Below are 20,706 nucleotides of genomic sequence, written 5' to 3'. Positions count from 1 at the left end.
CTCCGCTCCTGGTTCTCATTGTATTTAGTGACTCGCCTCTGCTCCTCCGCTCCTGGTTCTCATTGTATTTAATGACTCGTCTCTGCTCCTGGTTCTCATGGTATTTAATGACTCGCCTCTGCTCCTCCGCTCCTGGTTCTCATTGTATTTAATGACGCGTCTCTGCTCCTCCGCTCCTCGTTCTCATTGTATTTAATGACTCACCTCTGCTTCTCCGCTCCTGGTTCTGATTGTATTTAATGACTCGTCTCTACTCCTCCGCTCCTGGTTCTCATTGTATTTAATGACTCGTCTCTGCTCCTCCGCTCCTGGTTCTCATTGAATTTGATGACTCGCCTCTGCTCCTCTGCTCCTGGTTCTCATTGTATTTGATGACTCATCTCTGCTCCTCCGCTCCTGGTTCTCATTGTATTTAATGACTCGTCTCTGCTCCTCCGCGCCTAGTTCTCATTGTATTTGATGACTCATCTCTGCTCCTCCGCTCCTGGTTCTCATTGTATTTAATGACTCGCTTCTGCTCCTCCGCTCCTGGTTCTCATTGTATTTAATGACTCGTTTCTGCTCCTCCGCTCCTGGTTCTCATTGTATTTAATGACTCGTCTCTGCTCCTCTGCTCCTGGTTCTCATTGTATTTATTGACTCGCCTCTGCTCCTCCGCTCCTGCTTCTCATTGTATTTTATGACTCGCCTCTGCTCCTCCGCTCCTGGTTCTCATTGTATTTATTGACTCACCTCTGCTCCTCCGCTACTGCTTCTCATTGTATTTATTGACTCGTCTCTGCTCCTCCGCTCCTGGTTCTCATTGAATTTGATGACTCGCCTCTGCTCCTCTGCTCCTGGTTCTCATTGTATTTGATGACTCATCTCTGCTCCTCCGCTCCTGGTTCTCATTGTATTTAATGACTCGTCTCTGCTCCTCCGCTCCTGGTTCTCATTGTATTTAATGACTCGCCTCTGCTCCTCTGCTCCTGGTTCTCATGGTATTTAATGACTCGCCTCTGCTCCTCCGCTCCTGGTTCTCATTGTATTTAATGACGCGTCTCTGCTCCTCCGCTCCTCGTTCTCATTATATTTAATGACTCACCTCTGCTTCTCCGCTCCTGGTTCTGATTGTATTTAATGACTCGTCTCTACTTCTCCGCTCCTGGTTCTCATTGTACTTAATGACTCGTCTCTGCTCCTCCGCTCCTGGTTCTCATTGAATTTGATGACTCGCCTCTGCTCCTCTGCTCCTGGTTCTCATTGTATTTGATGACTCATCTCTGCTCCTCCGCTCCTGGTTCTCATTGTATTTAATGACTCCTCTCTGCTCCTCCGCGCCTGGTTCTCATTGTATTTGATGACTCATCTCTGCTCCTCCGCTCCTGTTTCTCATTGTACTTAATGACTCGCCTCTGCTCCTCCGCTCCTGGTTCTCATTGTATTTAATGACTTGTTTCTGCTCCTCCGCTCCTGGTTCTCATTGTATTTAATGACTCGTCTCTGCTCCTCTGCTCCTGGTTCTCATTGTATTTATTGACTCGCCTCTGCTCCTCTGCTCCTGCTTCTCATTGTATTTTTTGACTCGCCTCTGCTCCTGGTTCTCATTGTATTTATTGACTCGCCTCTGCTCCTCCGCTAACACTTCTCATTGTATTTATTGACTCGTCTCTGCTCCTCCGCTCCTGGTTCTCATTGAATTTGATGACTCACCTCTGCTCCTCTGCTCCTGGTTCTCATTGTATTTGATGACTCATCTCTGCTCCTCCGCTCCTGGTTCTCATTGTATTTAATGACTCGTCTCTGCTCCTCCGCTCCTGGTTCTCATTGTATTTGATGACTCGCCTCTGCTCCTCCGCTCCTGGTTCTCATTGTATTTAATGACTTGTTTCTGCTCCTCCGCTCCTGGTTCTCATTGTATTTAATGAATCGTCTCTGCTCCTCTGCTCCTGGTTCTCATTGTATTTATTGACTCGCCTCTGCTCCTCCGCTCCTGGTTCTCATTGTATTTGATGACTCGCCTCTGCTCCTCCGCTCCTGGTTCTCATTGTATTTAATGACTTGTTTCTGCTCCTCCGCTCCTGGTTCTCATTGTATTTAATGAATCGTATCTGCTCCTCTGCTCCTGGTTCTCATTGTATTTATTGACTCGCCTCTGCTCCTCTGCTCCTGGTTCTCATTGTATTTAATGACTCGCCTCTGCTCCTACGCTCCTGGTTCTCATTGTATTTAATGACTCGTCTCTGCTCCTCTGCTCCTGGTTCTCATTGTATTTATTGACTCGCCTCTGCTCCTCTGCTCCTGGTTCTCATTGTATTTAATGACTCGCCTCTGCTCCTCCGCTCCTGGTTCTCATTGTATTTAATGACTTGTTTCTGCTCCTCCGCTCCTGGTTCTCATTGTATTTAATGACTCGCCTATGCTCCTCCGCTCCTGGTTCTCATTGTATTTAATGACTCGCCTCTGCTCCTCTGCTCCTGGTTCTCATTGTATTTAATGACTCGCCGCTAATCCTCCGCTCCAGGTTCTCATTGTATTTATTGACTCGCCTCTGCTCCTCCGCTCCTGGTTCTCATTGTATTTATTGACTCGTCTCTGCTCCTCTGCTCCAGGATCTCATTGTATTTGATGACTCGCCTCTGCTCCTCCGCTCCTGGTTCTCATTGCATTTAATGACTCGCCTCTGCTCCTCCGCTCCTGGTTCTCATTGTATTTAATGACTCGCCTCTGCTCCTCCGCTCCTGGTTCTCATTGTATTTGATGACTCACCTCTGCTCCTCTGCTCCTGGTTCTCATTGTATTTAATGACTCGCCTCTGCTCCTCCGCTCCAGGTTCTCATTGTATTTAATGACTCACCTCTGCTCCTCTGCTCCTGGTTCTCATTGTATTTAATGACTCGCCTCTGCTCCTCCGCTCCTGGTTCTCATTGAATTTCATGACTCGCCTCTGCTCCTCTGCACCTGGTTCTCATTGTATTTAATGACTCGCCTGTGCTCCTCCGCTCCTGGTTCTCATTGTATTTAATGACTCGCCTCTGCTCCTCTGCTCCTGGTTTTCATTGTATTTAATGACTCGCCTGTGCTCCTCCGCTCCTGGTTCTCATTGTATTTCATGACTCGCCTCTGCTCCTCTGCTCCTGGTTTTCATTGTATTTAATGACTCGCCTCTGCTCCTCCGTCCTGGTTCTCATTGTATTTAATGACTCGCCTCTGCTCCTCCGCTCCTGGTTCTCATTGTATTTATTGACTCGCCTCTGTTCCTCCGCTCCTGGTTCTCATTGTATTTATTGACTCGCCTCTGCTTCTCCGCTCCTGTTTCTCATTGTATTTAAAGACTTGCCTCTGCTCCTCTGCTCCTGGTTCTCATTGTATTTAATGACTCGCCTCTGCTACTCCGCTCCTGGTTCTCATTGTATTTAATGACTCGCCTCTGCTCCTCCGCTCCTGGTTCTCATTGTATTTAATGACTCATCTCTGCTCCTCCTCTCCTGGTTCTCATTGTATTTAATGACTCGCCTCTGCTCCTGGTTTTTATTGTATTTAATGACTCGCCTCTGCTCCTCCGCTCCTGGTTCTCATTGTATTTAATGACTCGCCTCTGCTCCTCTGCTCCTGGTTCTCATTGTATTTAATGACTCGCCTCTGCTCCTCCGCTCCTGGTTCTCATTGTATTTCATGACTCGCCTCTGCTCCTTTGCACCCGGTTCTCATTGTATTTAATGACTCGCCTGTGCTCCTCCGCTCCTGGTTCTCATTGTATTTAATGACTCGCCTCTGCTCCTCTGCTCCTGGTTTTCATTGTATTTAATGACTCGCCTGTGCTCCTCCGCTCCTGGTTCTCATTGTATTTCATGACTCGCCTCTGCTCCTCTGCTCCTGGTTTTCATTGTATTTAATGACTCGCCTCTGCTCCTCCGCTCCTGGTTCTCATTGTATTTAATGACTCGCCTCTGCTCCTCCGCTCCTGGTTCCCATTGTATTTATTGACTCGCCTCTGCTCCTCCGCTCCTGGTTCTTATTGTATTTATTGACTCGCCTCTGCTCCTCCGCTCCTGGTTCTCATTGTATTTAATGACTCGTCTCTGCTCCTCTGCTCCTGGTTCTCATTGTATTTAATGACTCGCCTCTGCTCCTCCGCTCCTGGTTCTCATTGTATTTCATGACTCGCCTCTGCTCCTCCGCTCCTGGTTCTCATTGTATTTAATGACTTGTTTCTGCTCCTCCGCTCCTGGTTCTCATTGTATTTAATGATGCGTCTCTGCTCCTCCGCTCCTGGTTCTCATTGTATTTAGTGACTCGCCTCTGCTCCTCCGCTCCTGGTTCTCATTGTATTTAATGACTCGTCTCTGCTCCTGGTTCTCATGGTATTTAATGACTCGCCTCTGCTCCTCCGCTCCTGGTTCTCATTGTATTTAATGACGCGTCTCTGCTCCTCCGCTCCTCGTTCTCATTGTATTTAATGACTCACCTCTGCTTCTCCGCTCCTGGTTCTGATTGTATTTAATGACTCGTCTCTACTCCTCCGCTCCTGGTTCTCATTGTATTTAATGACTCGTCTCTGCTCCTCCGCTCCTGGTTCTCATTGAATTTGATGACTCGCCTCTGCTCCTCTGCTCCTGGTTCTCATTGTATTTGATGACTCATCTCTGCTCCTCCGCTCCTGGTTCTCATTGTATTTAATGACTCGTCTCTGCTCCTCCGCGCCTAGTTCTCATTGTATTTGATGACTCATCTCTGCTCCTCCGCTCCTGGTTCTCATTGTATTTAATGACTCGCTTCTGCTCCTCCGCTCCTGGTTCTCATTGTATTTAATGACTCGTTTCTGCTCCTCCGCTCCTGGTTCTCATTGTATTTAATGACTCGTCTCTGCTCCTCTGCTCCTGGTTCTCATTGTATTTATTGACTCGCCTCTGCTCCTCCGCTCCTGCTTCTCATTGTATTTTATGACTCGCCTCTGCTCCTCCGCTCCTGGTTCTCATTGTATTTATTGACTCACCTCTGCTCCTCCGCTACTGCTTCTCATTGTATTTATTGACTCGTCTCTGCTCCTCCGCTCCTGGTTCTCATTGAATTTGATGACTCGCCTCTGCTCCTCTGCTCCTGGTTCTCATTGTATTTGATGACTCATCTCTGCTCCTCCGCTCCTGGTTCTCATTGTATTTAATGACTCGTCTCTGCTCCTCCGCTCCTGGTTCTCATTGTATTTAATGACTCGCCTCTGCTCCTCCGCTCCTGGTTCTCATTGTATTTAATGACTCGCCTCTGCTCCTGGTTCTCATTGTATTTATTGACTCGCCTCTGCTCCTCCGCTAACACTTCTCATTGTATTTATTGACTCGTCTCTGCTCCTCCGCTCCTGGTTCTCATTGTATTTAATGACTTGTTTCTGCTCCTCCGCTCCTGGTTCTCATTGTATTTAATGAATCGTATCTGCTCCTCTGCTCCTGGTTCTCATTGTATTTATTGACTCGCCTCTGCTCCTCTGCTCCTGGTTCTCATTGTATTTAATGACTCGCCTCTGCTCCTACGCTCCTGGTTCTCATTGTATTTAATGACTCGTCTCTGCTCCTCTGCTCCTGGTTCTCATTGTATTTATTGACTCGCCTCTGCTCCTCTGCTCCTGGTTCTCATTGTATTTAATGACTCGCCTCTGCTCCTCCGCTCCTGGTTCTCATTGTATTTAATGACTTGTTTCTGCTCCTCCGCTCCTGGTTCTCATTGTATTTAATGACTCGCCTATGCTCCTCCGCTCCTGGTTCTCATTGTATTTAATGACTCGCCTCTGCTCCTCTGCTCCTGGTTCTCATTGTATTTAATGACTCGCCGCTAATCCTCCGCTCCAGGTTCTCATTGTATTTATTGACTCGCCTCTGCTCCTCCGCTCCTGGTTCTCATTGTATTTATTGACTCGTCTCTGCTCCTCTGCTCCAGGATCTCATTGTATTTGATGACTCGCCTCTGCTCCTCCGCTCCTGGTTCTCATTGCATTTAATGACTCGCCTCTGCTCCTCCGCTCCTGGTTCTCATTGTATTTAATGACTCGCCTCTGCTCCTCCGCTCCTGGTTCTCATTGTATTTGATGACTCACCTCTGCTCCTCTGCTCCTGGTTCTCATTGTATTTAATGACTCGCCTCTGCTCCTCCGCTCCAGGTTCTCATTGTATTTAATGACTCACCTCTGCTCCTCTGCTCCTGGTTCTCATTGTATTTAATGACTCGCCTCTGCTCCTCCGCTCCTGGTTCTCATTGAATTTCATGACTCGCCTCTGCTCCTCTGCACCTGGTTCTCATTGTATTTAATGACTCGCCTGTGCTCCTCCGCTCCTGGTTCTCATTGTATTTAATGACTCGCCTCTGCTCCTCTGCTCCTGGTTTTCATTGTATTTAATGACTCGCCTGTGCTCCTCCGCTCCTGGTTCTCATTGTATTTCATGACTCGCCTCTGCTCCTCTGCTCCTGGTTTTCATTGTATTTAATGACTCGCCTCTGCTCCTCCGTCCTGGTTCTCATTGTATTTAATGACTCGCCTCTGCTCCTCCGCTCCTGGTTCTCATTGTATTTATTGACTCGCCTCTGTTCCTCCGCTCCTGGTTCTCATTGTATTTATTGACTCGCCTCTGCTTCTCCGCTCCTGTTTCTCATTGTATTTAAAGACTTGCCTCTGCTCCTCTGCTCCTGGTTCTCATTGTATTTAATGACTCGCCTCTGCTACTCCGCTCCTGGTTCTCATTGTATTTAATGACTCGCCTCTGCTCCTCCGCTCCTGGTTCTCATTGTATTTAATGACTCATCTCTGCTCCTCCTCTCCTGGTTCTCATTGTATTTAATGACTCGCCTCTGCTCCTGGTTTTTATTGTATTTAATGACTCGCCTCTGCTCCTCCGCTCCTGGTTCTCATTGTATTTAATGACTCGCCTCTGCTCCTCTGCTCCTGGTTCTCATTGTATTTAATGACTCGCCTCTGCTCCTCCGCTCCTGGTTCTCATTGTATTTCATGACTCGCCTCTGCTCCTTTGCACCCGGTTCTCATTGTATTTAATGACTCGCCTGTGCTCCTCCGCTCCTGGTTCTCATTGTATTTAATGACTCGCCTCTGCTCCTCTGCTCCTGGTTTTCATTGTATTTAATGACTCGCCTGTGCTCCTCCGCTCCTGGTTCTCATTGTATTTCATGACTCGCCTCTGCTCCTCTGCTCCTGGTTTTCATTGTATTTAATGACTCGCCTCTGCTCCTCCGCTCCTGGTTCTCATTGTATTTAATGACTCGCCTCTGCTCCTCCGCTCCTGGTTCCCATTGTATTTATTGACTCGCCTCTGCTCCTCCGCTCCTGGTTCTTATTGTATTTATTGACTCGCCTCTGCTCCTCCGCTCCTGGTTCTCATTGTATTTAATGACTCGTCTCTGCTCCTCTGCTCCTGGTTCTCATTGTATTTAATGACTCGCCTCTGCTCCTCCGCTCCTGGTTCTCATTGTATTTCATGACTCGCCTCTGCTCCTCCGCTCCTGGTTCTCATTGTATTTAATGACTTGTTTCTGCTCCTCCGCTCCTGGTTCTCATTGTATTTAATGATGCGTCTCTGCTCCTCCGCTCCTGGTTCTCATTGTATTTAGTGACTCGCCTCTGCTCCTCCGCTCCTGGTTCTCATTGTATTTAATGACTCGTCTCTGCTCCTGGTTCTCATGGTATTTAATGACTCGCCTCTGCTCCTCCGCTCCTGGTTCTCATTGTATTTAATGACGCGTCTCTGCTCCTCCGCTCCTCGTTCTCATTGTATTTAATGACTCACCTCTGCTTCTCCGCTCCTGGTTCTGATTGTATTTAATGACTCGTCTCTACTCCTCCGCTCCTGGTTCTCATTGTATTTAATGACTCGTCTCTGCTCCTCCGCTCCTGGTTCTCATTGAATTTGATGACTCGCCTCTGCTCCTCTGCTCCTGGTTCTCATTGTATTTGATGACTCATCTCTGCTCCTCCGCTCCTGGTTCTCATTGTATTTAATGACTCGTCTCTGCTCCTCCGCGCCTAGTTCTCATTGTATTTGATGACTCATCTCTGCTCCTCCGCTCCTGGTTCTCATTGTATTTAATGACTCGCTTCTGCTCCTCCGCTCCTGGTTCTCATTGTATTTAATGACTCGTTTCTGCTCCTCCGCTCCTGGTTCTCATTGTATTTAATGACTCGTCTCTGCTCCTCTGCTCCTGGTTCTCATTGTATTTATTGACTCGCCTCTGCTCCTCCGCTCCTGCTTCTCATTGTATTTTATGACTCGCCTCTGCTCCTCCGCTCCTGGTTCTCATTGTATTTATTGACTCACCTCTGCTCCTCCGCTACTGCTTCTCATTGTATTTATTGACTCGTCTCTGCTCCTCCGCTCCTGGTTCTCATTGAATTTGATGACTCGCCTCTGCTCCTCTGCTCCTGGTTCTCATTGTATTTGATGACTCATCTCTGCTCCTCCGCTCCTGGTTCTCATTGTATTTAATGACTCGTCTCTGCTCCTCCGCTCCTGGTTCTCATTGTATTTAATGACTCGCCTCTGCTCCTCCGCTCCTGGTTCTCATTGTATTTAATGACTCGCCTCTGCTCCTGGTTCTCATTGTATTTATTGACTCGCCTCTGCTCCTCCGCTAACACTTCTCATTGTATTTATTGACTCGTCTCTGCTCCTCCGCTCCTGGTTCTCATTGAATTTGATGACTCACCTCTGCTCCCCTGCTCCTGATTCTCATTGTATTTGATGACTCATCTCTGCTCCTCCGCTCCTGGTTCTCATTGTATTTAATGACTCGTCTCTGCTCCTCCGCTCCTGGTTCTCATTGTATTTGATGACTCGCCTCTGCTCCTCCGCTCCTGGTTCTCATTGTATTTAATGACTTGTTTCTGCTCCTCCGCTCCTGGTTCTCATTGTATTTAATGAATCGTCTCTGCTCCTCTGCTCCTGGTTCTCATTGTATTTATTGACTCGCCTCTGCTCCTCCGCTCCTGGTTCTCATTGTATTTATTGACTCGCCTCTGCTCCTCCGCTCCTGTTTCTCATTGTATTTAAAGACTCGCCTCTGCTCCTCTGCTCCTGGTTCTCATTGTATTTAATGACTCGCCTCTGCTCCTACGCTCCTGGTTCTCATTGTATTTAATGACTCGTCTCTGCTCCTCTGCTCCTGGTTCTCATTGTATTTAATGACTCGCCTCTGCTCCTCCGCTCCTGGTTCTCATTGTATTTAATGACTTGTTTCTGCTCCTCCGCTCCTGGTTCTCATTGTATTTAATGATGCGTCTCTGCTCCTCCGCTCCTGGTTCTCATTGTATTTAGTGACTCGCCTCTGCTCCTCCGCTCCTGGTTCTCATTGTATTTAATGACTCGTCTCTGCTCCTGGTTCTCATGGTATTTAATGACTCGCCTCTGCTCCTCCGCTCCTGGTTCTCATTGTATTTAATGACGCGTCTCTGCTCCTCCGCTCCTCGTTCTCATTGTATTTAATGACTCACCTCTGCTTCTCCGCTCCTGGTTCTGATTGTATTTAATGACTCGTCTCTACTCCTCCGCTCCTGGTTCTCATTGTATTTAATGACTCGTCTCTGCTCCTCCGCTCCTGGTTCTCATTGAATTTGATGACTCGCCTCTGCTCCTCTGCTCCTGGTTCTCATTGTATTTGATGACTCATCTCTGCTCCTCCGCTCCTGGTTCTCATTGTATTTAATGACTCGTCTCTGCTCCTCCGCGCCTAGTTCTCATTGTATTTGATGACTCATCTCTGCTCCTCCGCTCCTGGTTCTCATTGTATTTAATGACTCGCTTCTGCTCCTCCGCTCCTGGTTCTCATTGTATTTAATGACTCGTTTCTGCTCCTCCGCTCCTGGTTCTCATTGTATTTAATGACTCGTCTCTGCTCCTCTGCTCCTGGTTCTCATTGTATTTATTGACTCGCCTCTGCTCCTCCGCTCCTGCTTCTCATTGTATTTTATGACTCGCCTCTGCTCCTCCGCTCCTGGTTCTCATTGTATTTATTGACTCACCTCTGCTCCTCCGCTACTGCTTCTCATTGTATTTATTGACTCGTCTCTGCTCCTCCGCTCCTGGTTCTCATTGAATTTGATGACTCGCCTCTGCTCCTCTGCTCCTGGTTCTCATTGTATTTGATGACTCATCTCTGCTCCTCCGCTCCTGGTTCTCATTGTATTTAATGACTCGTCTCTGCTCCTCCGCTCCTGGTTCTCATTGTATTTAATGACTCGCCTCTGCTCCTCTGCTCCTGGTTCTCATGGTATTTAATGACTCGCCTCTGCTCCTCCGCTCCTGGTTCTCATTGTATTTAATGACGCGTCTCTGCTCCTCCGCTCCTCGTTCTCATTATATTTAATGACTCACCTCTGCTTCTCCGCTCCTGGTTCTGATTGTATTTAATGACTCGTCTCTACTTCTCCGCTCCTGGTTCTCATTGTACTTAATGACTCGTCTCTGCTCCTCCGCTCCTGGTTCTCATTGAATTTGATGACTCGCCTCTGCTCCTCTGCTCCTGGTTCTCATTGTATTTGATGACTCATCTCTGCTCCTCCGCTCCTGGTTCTCATTGTATTTATTGACTCGTCTCTGCTCCTCCGCGCCTGGTTCTCATTGTATTTGATGACTCATCTCTGCTCCTCCGCTCCTGTTTCTCATTGTACTTAATGACTCGCCTCTGCTCCTCCGCTCCTGGTTCTCATTGTATTTAATGACTTGTTTCTGCTCCTCCGCTCCTGGTTCTCATTGTATTTAATGACTCGTCTCTGCTCCTCTGCTCCTGGTTCTCATTGTATTTATTGACTCGCCTCTGCTCCTCTGCTCCTGCTTCTCATTGTATTTTTTGACTCGCCTCTGCTCCTGGTTCTCATTGTATTTATTGACTCGCCTCTGCTCCTCCGCTAACACTTCTCATTGTATTTATTGACTCGTCTCTGCTCCTCCGCTCCTGGTTCTCATTGAATTTGATGACTCACCTCTGCTCCTCTGCTCCTGGTTCTCATTGTATTTGATGACTCATCTCTGCTCCTCCGCTCCTGGTTCTCATTGTATTTAATGACTCGTCTCTGCTCCTCCGCTCCTGGTTCTCATTGTATTTGATGACTCGCCTCTGCTCCTCCGCTCCTGGTTCTCATTGTATTTAATGACTTGTTTCTGCTCCTCCGCTCCTGGTTCTCATTGTATTTAATGAATCGTCTCTGCTCCTCTGCTCCTGGTTCTCATTGTATTTATTGACTCGCCTCTGCTCCTCCGCTCCTGGTTCTCATTGTATTTGATGACTCGCCTCTGCTCCTCCGCTCCTGGTTCTCATTGTATTTAATGACTTGTTTCTGCTCCTCCGCTCCTGGTTCTCATTGTATTTAATGAATCGTATCTGCTCCTCTGCTCCTGGTTCTCATTGTATTTATTGACTCGCCTCTGCTCCTCTGCTCCTGGTTCTCATTGTATTTAATGACTCGCCTCTGCTCCTACGCTCCTGGTTCTCATTGTATTTAATGACTCGTCTCTGCTCCTCTGCTCCTGGTTCTCATTGTATTTATTGACTCGCCTCTGCTCCTCTGCTCCTGGTTCTCATTGTATTTAATGACTCGCCTCTGCTCCTCCGCTCCTGGTTCTCATTGTATTTAATGACTTGTTTCTGCTCCTCCGCTCCTGGTTCTCATTGTATTTAATGACTCGCCTATGCTCCTCCGCTCCTGGTTCTCATTGTATTTAATGACTCGCCTCTGCTCCTCTGCTCCTGGTTCTCATTGTATTTAATGACTCGCCGCTAATCCTCCGCTCCAGGTTCTCATTGTATTTATTGACTCGCCTCTGCTCCTCCGCTCCTGGTTCTCATTGTATTTATTGACTCGTCTCTGCTCCTCTGCTCCAGGATCTCATTGTATTTGATGACTCGCCTCTGCTCCTCCGCTCCTGGTTCTCATTGCATTTAATGACTCGCCTCTGCTCCTCCGCTCCTGGTTCTCATTGTATTTAATGACTCGCCTCTGCTCCTCCGCTCCTGGTTCTCATTGTATTTGATGACTCACCTCTGCTCCTCTGCTCCTGGTTCTCATTGTATTTAATGACTCGCCTCTGCTCCTCCGCTCCAGGTTCTCATTGTATTTAATGACTCACCTCTGCTCCTCTGCTCCTGGTTCTCATTGTATTTAATGACTCGCCTCTGCTCCTCCGCTCCTGGTTCTCATTGAATTTCATGACTCGCCTCTGCTCCTCTGCACCTGGTTCTCATTGTATTTAATGACTCGCCTGTGCTCCTCCGCTCCTGGTTCTCATTGTATTTAATGACTCGCCTCTGCTCCTCTGCTCCTGGTTTTCATTGTATTTAATGACTCGCCTGTGCTCCTCCGCTCCTGGTTCTCATTGTATTTCATGACTCGCCTCTGCTCCTCTGCTCCTGGTTTTCATTGTATTTAATGACTCGCCTCTGCTCCTCCGTCCTGGTTCTCATTGTATTTAATGACTCGCCTCTGCTCCTCCGCTCCTGGTTCTCATTGTATTTATTGACTCGCCTCTGTTCCTCCGCTCCTGGTTCTCATTGTATTTATTGACTCGCCTCTGCTTCTCCGCTCCTGTTTCTCATTGTATTTAAAGACTTGCCTCTGCTCCTCTGCTCCTGGTTCTCATTGTATTTAATGACTCGCCTCTGCTACTCCGCTCCTGGTTCTCATTGTATTTAATGACTCGCCTCTGCTCCTCCACTCCTGGTTCTCATTGTATTTAATGACTCATCTCTGCTCCTCCTCTCCTGGTTCTCATTGTATTTAATGACTCGCCTCTGCTCCTGGTTTTTATTGTATTTAATGACTCGCCTCTGCTCCTCCGCTCCTGGTTCTCATTGTATTTAATGACTCGCCTCTGCTCCTCTGCTCCTGGTTCTCATTGTATTTAATGACTCGCCTCTGCTCCTCCGCTCCTGGTTCTCATTGTATTTCATGACTCGCCTCTGCTCCTTTGCACCCGGTTCTCATTGTATTTAATGACTCGCCTGTGCTCCTCCGCTCCTGGTTCTCATTGTATTTAATGACTCGCCTCTGCTCCTCTGCTCCTGGTTTTCATTGTATTTAATGACTCGCCTGTGCTCCTCCGCTCCTGGTTCTCATTGTATTTCATGACTCGCCTCTGCTCCTCTGCTCCTGGTTTTCATTGTATTTAATGACTCGCCTCTGCTCCTCCGCTCCTGGTTCTCATTGTATTTAATGACTCGCCTCTGCTCCTCCGCTCCTGGTTCCCATTGTATTTATTGACTCGCCTCTGCTCCTCCGCTCCTGGTTCTTATTGTATTTATTGACTCGCCTCTGCTCCTCCGCTCCTGGTTCTCATTGTATTTAATGACTCGTCTCTGCTCCTCTGCTCCTGGTTCTCATTGTATTTAATGACTCGCCTCTGCTCCTCCGCTCCTGGTTCTCATTGTATTTCATGACTCGCCTCTGCTCCTCTGCTCCTGGTCCTCATTGTATTTAATGACTCGCCTCTGCTCCTCCGCTCCTGGTTCTCATTGCATTTAATGACGCGTCTCTGCTCCTCCGCTCCTGGTTCTCATTGTATTTAATGACTCGCCTCTGCTCCTCCGCTCCTGGTTCTCATTGTATTTATTGACTCATCTCTGCTCCTCCGCTCCTGGTTCTCATTGTATTTAATGACTTGTTTCTGCTCCTCCGCTCCTGGTTCTCATTGTATTTAATGACGCGTCTCTGCTCCTCCGCTCCTGGTTCTCATTGTATTTAGTGACTCGCCTCTGCTCCTCTGCTCCTGGTTCTCATTGTATTTAATGACTCGTCTCTGCTCCTCCACTCCTGGTTCTCATTGTATTTAATGACTCGTCTCTGATCCTCCGCTACTGGTTCTCATTGTATTTAATGACTCGCCTCTGCTCCTCTGCTCCTGGTTCTCATTGTATTTAATGACTCGCCTGTGCTCCTCCACTCCTGGTTCTCATTGTATTTAATGACTCGCCTGTGCTCCTCCACTCCTGGTTCTCATTGTATTTAGTGACTTGTCTCTGATCCTCCGCTCCTGGTTCTCATTGTATTTAATGACTCGCCTCTGGTCCTCTGCTCCTGGTTCTCATTGTATTTAATGAATCGCCTCTGCTCCTCCGCTCCTGATTCTCATTGTATTAAATGACTTGTCTCTGCTCCTCCGCTCCTGGTTCTCATTGAATTTGATGACTCGTCTCTGCTCCTCCGCTCCTGGTTCTCATTGTATTTAATGACTTGTTTCTGCTCCTCCGCTCCTGGTTCTCATTGTATTTAATGAATCGTCTCTGCTCCTCTGCTCCTGGTTCTCATTGTATTTATTGACTCGCCTCTGCTCCTCCGCTCCTGGTTCTCATTGTATTTATTGACTCGCCTCTGCTCCTCCGCTCCTGTTTCTCATTGTATTTAAAGACTCACCTCTGCTCCTCTGCTCCTGGTTCTCATTGTATTTAATGACTCGTCTCTACTCCTCCGCTCCTGGTTCTCATTGTATTTAATGACTCACCTCTGCTTCTCCGCTCCTGGTTCTCATTGTATTTAAAGACTTGCCTCTGCTCCTCCGCTCCTGGTTCTCATTGTATTTAATGACTCGCCTCTGCTCCTCCGCTCCTGGTTCTCATTGTATTTAATGACTCGCCTCTGCTCCTCCGCTCCTGGTTCTCATTGTATTTAATGACTCACCTCTGCTCCTCTGCTCCTGGTTCTCATGGTATTTAATGACTCGTCTCTGCTCCTCCGCTCCTGGTTCTCATTGTATTTAATGACTCGCCTCTGCTCCTCCGCTCCTGGTTCTCATTGTATTTAATGACTTGTTTCTGCTCCTCCGCTCCTGGTTCTCATTGTATTTAATGACGCGTCTCTGCTTCTCCGCTCCTGGTTCTCATTGTATTTAGTGACTCGCCTCTGCTCCTCCGCTCCTGGTTCTCATTGTATTTAATGACTCGTCTCTGCTCCTGGTTCTCATGGTATTTAATGACTCGCCTCTGCTCCTCCGCTCCTGGTTCTCATTGTATTTAATGACGCGTCTCTGCTCCTCCGCTCCTCGTTCTCATTGTATTTAATGACTCACCTCTGCTTCTCCGCTCCTGGTTCTGATTGTATTTAATGACTCGTCTCTACTTCTCCGCTCCTGGTTCTCATTGTACTTAATGACTCGTCTCTGCTCCTCCGCTCCTGGTTCTCATTGAATTTGATGACTCGCCTCTGCTCCTCTGCTCCTGGTTCTCATTGTATTTGATGACTCATCTCTGCTCCTCCGCTCCTGGTTCTCATTGTATTTAATGACTCGTCTCTGCTCCTCCGCGCCTGGTTCTCATTGTATTTGATGACTCATCTCTGCTCCTCCGCTCCTGTTTCTCATTGTACTTAATGACTCGCCTCTGCTCCTCCGCTCCTGGTTCTCATTGTATTTAATGACTTGTTTCTGCTCCTCCGCTCCTGGTTCTCATTGTATTTAATGACTCGTCTCTGCTCCTCTGCTCCTGGTTCTCATTGTATTTATTGACTCGCCTCTGCTCCTCCGCTCCTGCTTCTCATTGTATTTTTTGACTCGCCTCTGCTCCTGGTTCTCATTGTATTTATTGACTCGCCTCTGCTCCTCCGCTAACACTTCTCATTGTATTTATTGACTCGTCTCTGCTCCTCCGCTCCTGGTTCTCATTGAATTTGATGACTCACCTCTGCTCCCCTGCTCCTGATTCTCATTGTATTTGATGACTCATCTCTGCTCCTCCGCTCCTGGTTCTCATTGTATTTAATGACTCGTCTCTGCTCCTCCGCTCCTGGTTCTCATTGTATTTGATGACTCGCCTCTGCTACTCCGCTCCTGGTTCTCATTGTATTTAATGACTTGTTTCTGCTCCTCCGCTCCTGGTTCTCATTGTATTTAATGAATCGTCTCTGCTCCTCTGCTCCTGGTTCTCATTGTATTTATTGACTCGCCTCTGCTCCTCCGCTCCTGGTTCTCATTGTATTTATTGACTCGCCTCTGCTCCTCCGCTCCTGTTTCTCATTGTATTTAAAGACTCGCCTCTGCTCCTCTGCTCCTGGTTCTCATTGTATTTAATGACTCGCCTCTGCTCCTACGCTCCTGGTTCTCATTGTATTTAATGACTCGTCTCTGCTCCTCCGCTCCTGGTTCTCATTGTATTTAATGACTCGTCTCTGCTCCTGGTTCTCATGGTATTTAATGACTCACCTCTGCTCCTCCGCTCCTGGTTCTCATTGTATTTAATGACGCGTCTCTGCTCCTCCGCTCCTCGTTCTCATTGTATTTAATGACTCACCTCTGCTTCTCCGCTCCTGGTTCTGATTGTATTTAATGACTCGTCTCTACTCCTCCGCTCCTGGTTCTCATTGTATTTAATGACTCGTCTCTGCTCCTCCGCTCCTGGTTCTCATTGAATTTGATGACTCGCCTCTGCTCCTCTGCTCCTGGTTCTCATTGTATTTGATGACTCATCTCTGCTCCTCCGCTCCTGGTTCTCATTGTATTTAATGACTCGTCTCTGCTCCTCCGCGCCTAGTTCTCATTGTATTTGATGACTCATCTCTGCTCCTCCGCTCCTGGTTCTCATTGTATTTAATGACTCGCTTCTGCTCCTCCGCTCCTGGTTCTCATTGTATTTAATGACTCGTTTCTGCTCCTCCGCTCCTGGTTCTCATTGTATTTAATGACTCGTCTCTGCTCCTCTGCTCCTGGTTCTCATTGTATTTATTGACTCGCCTCTGCTCCTCCGCTCCTGCTTCTCATTGTATTTTATGACTCGCCTCTGCTCCTCCGCTCCTGGTTCTCATTGTATTTAATGACTCGCCTCTGCTCCTCCGCTCCTGGTTCTCATTGTATTTAATGACTCGCCTCTGCTCCTCTGCTCCAGGTTCTCATTGTATTTAATGACTCACATCAGCTTCTCCGCTCCTGGTTCTCATTGTATTTAATGACGCGTCTCTGCTCCTCCGCTCCTGGTTCTCATTGTATTTGATGACTCGTCTCTGCTCCTGCGCTCCTGGTTCTCATTGTATTTAATGACTCGCTCCTGGTCTCATTGTATTTAATGACACGTCTCTGCTCCTCCGCTTCTGGTTCTCATTGTATTTAATGACTCACCTCTGCTCCTCTGCTCCTGGTTCTCATTGTATTTAATGACTCGTCTCTACTCCTCCGCTCCTGGTTCTCATTGTATTTAATGACTCGCCTCTGCTCCTCCGCTCCTGGTTCTCATTGTATTTAAAGACTTGCCTCTGCTCCTCCGCTCCTGGTTCTCATTGTATTTAATGACTCGCCTCTGCTCCTCCGCTCCTGGTTCTCATTGTATTTAATGACTCGCCTCTGCTCCTCTGCTCCTGGTTCTCATTGTATTTAATGACTCACCTCTGCTCCTCTGCTCCTGGTTCTCATGGTATTTAATGACTCGTCTCTGCTCCTCCGCTCCTGGTTCTCATTGTATTTAATGACTCGCCTCTGCTCCTCCGCTCCTGGTTCTCATTGTATTTAATGACTTGTTTCTGCTCCTCCGCTCCTGGTTCTCATTGTATTTAATGACGCGTCTGTGCTCCTCCGCTCCTGGTTCTCATTGTATTTAGTGACTCGCCTCTGCTCCTCTGCTCCTGGTTCTCATTGTATTTAATGACTCGTCTCTGCTCCTCCACTCCTGGTTCTCATTGTATTTAATGACTCGTCTCTGATCCTCCGCTACTGGTTCTCATTGTATTTAATGACTCGCCTCTGCTCCTCTGCTCCTGGTTCTCATTGTATTTAATGACTCGCCTGTGCTCCTCCACTCCTGGTTCTCATTGTATTTAATGACTCGCCTGTGCTCCTCCACTCCTGGTTCTCATTGTATTTAGTGACTTGTCTCTGATCCTCCGCTCCTGGTTCTCATTGTATTTAATGACTCGCCTCTGGTCCTCTGCTCCTGGTTCTCATTGTATTTAATGAATCGCCTCTGCTCCTCCGCTCCTGATTCTCATTGTATTAAATGACTTGTCTCTGCTCCTCCGCTCCTGGTTCTCATTGAATTTGATGACTCGTCTCTGCTCCTCCGCTCCTGGTTCTCATTGTATTTGATGACTCATCTCTGCTCCTCCGCTCCTTATTCTCATTGTATTTAATGAATTGTCTCTGCTCGTCCGCTCCTGGTTCTCATTGTATTTAATGACTCGCCTCTGCGCCTCCGCTCCTGGTTCTCATTGTATTTAATGACTCCTTTCTGCTCCTCCGCTCCTGGTTCTCATTGTATTTAATGACTTGTCTCTGCTCCTCCGCTCCTGGTTCTCATTGTATTTAATGACTCGCCTCCGCTCCTGGTTCTCATTGTATTTAATGACTCGTCTCTGCTCCTCCGCTCCTGGTTCTCATTGTATTTAATGACTCGCCTCTGCTCCTCCGCTCCTGGTTCTCATTGTATTTAATCACTCGTCCATGCTCGTCCGCTCCTGGTTCTCATTGTATTTAATGACTCGACTCTGCTCGCCCGCTCCTGGTTCATTGTATTTAATGACTCGCCTCTGCTCCTCTGCTTCAGGTTCTCATTGTATTTAATGACTCACATCAGCTTCTCCGCTCCTGGTTCTCATTGTATTTAATGACGCGTCTCTGCTCCTCCGCTCCTGGTTCTCATTGTATTTGATGACTCGTCTCTGCTCCTGCGCTCCTGGTTCTCATTGTATTTAATGACTCGCTCCTGGTCTCATTGTATTTAATGACACGTCTCTGCTCCTCCGCTTCTGGTTCTCATTGTATTTAATGACTCACCTCTGCTCCTCTGCTCCTGGTTCTCATTGTATTTAATGACTCGTCTCTACTCCTCCGCTCCTGGTTCTCATTGTATTTAATGACTCACCTCTGCTCCTCCGCTCCTGGTTCTTATTGTATTTAAAGACTTGCCTCTGCTCCTCCGCTCCTGGTTCTCATTGTATTTAATGACTCGCTTCTGCTCCTCCGCTCCTGGTTCTCATTGTATTTAATGACTCGCCTCTGCTCCTCCGCTCCTGGTTCTCATTGTATTTAATGACTCACCTCTGCTCCTCTGCTCCTGGTTCTCATGGTATTTAATGACTCGTCTCTGCTCCTCCGCTCCTGGTTCTCATTGTATTTAATGACTCGCCTCTGCTCCTCCGCTCCTGGTTCTCATTGTATTTAATGACTTGTTTCTGCTCCTCCGCTCCTGGTTCTCATTGTATTTAATGACGCGTCTCTGCTTCTCCGCTCCTGGTTCTCATTGTATTTAGTGACTCGCCTCTGCTCCTCCGCTCCTGGTTCTCATTGTATTTAATGACTCGTCTCTGCTCCTGGTTCTCATGGTATTTAATGACTCGCCTCTGCTCCTCCGCTCCTGGTTCTCATTGTATTTAATGACGCGTCTCTGCTCCTCCGCTCCTCGTTCTCATTGTATTTAATGACTCACCTCTGCTTCTCCGCTCCTGGTTCTGATTGTATTTAATGACTCGTCTCTACTTCTCCGCTCCTGGTTCTCATTGTACTTAATGACTCGTCTCTGCTCCTCCGCTCCTGGTTCTCATTGAATTTGATGACTCGCCTCTGCTCCTCTGCTCCTGGTTCTCATTGTATTTGATGACTCATCTCTGCTCCTCCGCTCCTGGTTCTCATTGTATTTAATGACTCGTCTCTGCTCCTCCGCGCCTGGTTCTCATTGTATTTGATGACTCATCTCTGCTCCTCCGCTCCTGTTTCTCATTGTACTTAATGACTCGTCTCTGCTCCTCCGCTCCTGGTTCTCATTGTATTTAATGACTTGTTTCTGCTCCTCCGCTCCTGGTTCTCATTGTATTTAATGACTCGTCTCTGCTCCTCTGCTCCTGGTTCTCATTGTATTTATTGACTCGCCTCTGCTCCTCCGCTCCTGCTTCTCATTGTATTTTTTGACTCGCCTCTGCTCCTGGTTCTCATTGTATTTATTGACTCGCCTCTGCTCCTCCGCTAACACTTCTCATTGTATTTATTGACTCGTCTCTGCTCCTCCGCTCCTGGTTCTCATTGAATTTGATGACTCACCTCTGCTCCCCTGCTCCTGATTCTCATTGTATTTGATGACTCATCTCTGCTCCTCCGCTCCTGGTTCTCATTGTATTTAATGACTCGTCTCTGCTCCTCCGCTCCTGGTTCTCATTGTATTTGATGACTCGCCTCTGCTCCTCCGCTCCTGGTTCTCATTGTATTTAATGACTCGTCTCTGCTCCTCCGCTCCTGGTTCTCATTGTATTTGATGACTCGCCTCTGCTCCTCCGCTCCTGGTTCTCATTGTATTTATTGACTCGCCTCTGCTCCTCTGCTCCTGTTTCTCATTGTATTTAAAGACTCGCCTCTGCTCCTCTGCTCCTGGTTCTCATTGTATTTAATGACTCGCCTCTGCTCCTACGCTCCTGGTTCTCATTGTATTTAATGACTCGTCTCTGCTCCTCAGCTCCTGGTTCTCATTGTATTTAATGACTCGCCTCTGCTCCTCCGCTCCTGGTTCTCATTGTATTTAATGACTTGTTTCTGCTCCTCCGCTCCTGGTTCTCATTGTATTTAATGATGCGTCTCTGCTCCTCCGCTCCTGGTTCTCATTGTATTTAGTGACTCGCCTCTGCTCCTCCGCTCCTGGTTCTCATTGTATTTAATGACTCGTCTCTGCTCCTGGTTCTCATGGTATTTAATGACTCGCCTCTGCTCCTCCGCTCCTGGTTCTCATTGTATTTAATGACGCGTCTCTGCTCCTCCGCTCCTCGTTCTCATTGTATTTAAT

This window comes from Pleurodeles waltl, unplaced genomic scaffold (genome assembly GCF_031143425.1).
Source record: "Pleurodeles waltl isolate 20211129_DDA unplaced genomic scaffold, aPleWal1.hap1.20221129 scaffold_84, whole genome shotgun sequence".
NCBI classification, from domain to species: domain Eukaryota; kingdom Metazoa; phylum Chordata; class Amphibia; order Caudata; family Salamandridae; genus Pleurodeles; species Pleurodeles waltl.
This window is presented reverse-complemented; position numbering follows the sequence as displayed.